This window comes from Empidonax traillii, unplaced genomic scaffold (assembly GCF_003031625.1).
Source record: "Empidonax traillii isolate 1590-97213 ecotype Southwest subspecies unplaced genomic scaffold, ASM303162v1 scaffold4412:size9649, whole genome shotgun sequence".
Taxonomy (NCBI): domain Eukaryota; kingdom Metazoa; phylum Chordata; class Aves; order Passeriformes; family Tyrannidae; genus Empidonax; species Empidonax traillii.
Window position 1 is genome coordinate 8153 of NW_020959605.1, and position 1497 is coordinate 9649.

A 1497-nucleotide genomic window follows, 5' to 3' on the forward strand; every position below is an offset into this window, starting at 1 on the left:
TTATTCTCTCCTTTAAAAAAACTTTTTCTTTAAAAAAAAAAAAAAGGAATGAAATGTTAGAAAGGAGACAGAGCAGAATTAAAAGTTCTCAAGCCTAGTAATATATTTTTTTCTAATTTTTATTTCATGGAAATTCTAAGCACTGAATTTTCTTCTCAAATAAAACATCATAAAACCAAGAAAAAGGTTCCTGCCTACTCTATTAAAAATGTCCACTTCTGTTTGTTCTAACCCAGTTTAACATGGTTAGCAGAAGGAGGGTTGCAGAGTCCAGGCACACCACCCTGAGGAACTGAGGAGGGCACTAGAGAGCTCCTACGCCTATTAGGGCTAAGCTGCCTTCATCATCAGTTATCAATACCAGCATTTCAGTAGATGATTTCACATGTTAGCATTAGCTGTGGTACTGTAGCTGTATTATCATTACAATTAACTTTTCTCACCTAGAATAAGCAATTCCAACAAACCCCACACTCCAGACTCAAAAAATCCCTTTAATTCTGCTCTTTTCAGTCACGGTGATCTGAGATATGGAACTTCTAGCTACAAACATTTCTACCCTTAAATCCCTAGTGATGAGACCAAGGGAGCAAAGACGGGGTTGGGTGCCCAGAGAGCTCCACCTCTCCCCAGGCCTTTGGGACTGTTTTAATGCTCAGTGCACTGAGGCAAAAAACCCTCTCACTCCAGTCTAACACAACTGCAAGGCCAAAAACCTGTGGCAAGACTGGGTAAGACTTGCAAAGCTCGTTAGTTTGTACTGTCACAGTACATTGCACTCAAAGAATTTTCTGGCACAAGATAGAACATGTCAAGAGAGGGGTTACCTTTTGCACCTGGCAGGGCATCGCTGGCTGCAACAGTCACTCACAAGAGAAGAAACAATCCCACCAAGTCAGGTTTTGTGAAAAAAATTTATTAAAAGAACATTTGGAAATAACACATCTTATGAAATTATGGAGTCCTACATAAAAAACAATTCCTAAATCATTAATACAAAATAAACTTCTATCTTACAGAACAAACTATATTAGATATCATAACTAGCAACCTTTTTATTTTTTTTTAAACAAGACCTACAACTATTGCTATCTACAAAAATGTCCAATCCAGAGAAATGGCTTCCCATTAAACTGTTCCAGGAAAAATGGCTCTAAAATATATTATCATTATATCTTACTTACATATCTTACCTAAATACTTTACTCATATATCTAATATATATTATTAGATATTACTATTATATTTATATTATATATTACTAAAAAATGTATATCTCTAAAAATATTTTATAGCTATTATATGATATAAAATATACTATACTACTTTATAGGAATTATATTAACTTTATAGGAATTATATTAACTATATATCACATTATATTCTATTAATAACTTATATTAATACTGTATTACAATATTATTATTATATAATAACATATCATCAAGAGTTAGCTACATGGTGGATTGCAGCTGATTCCAGACTTCAACATTAGGC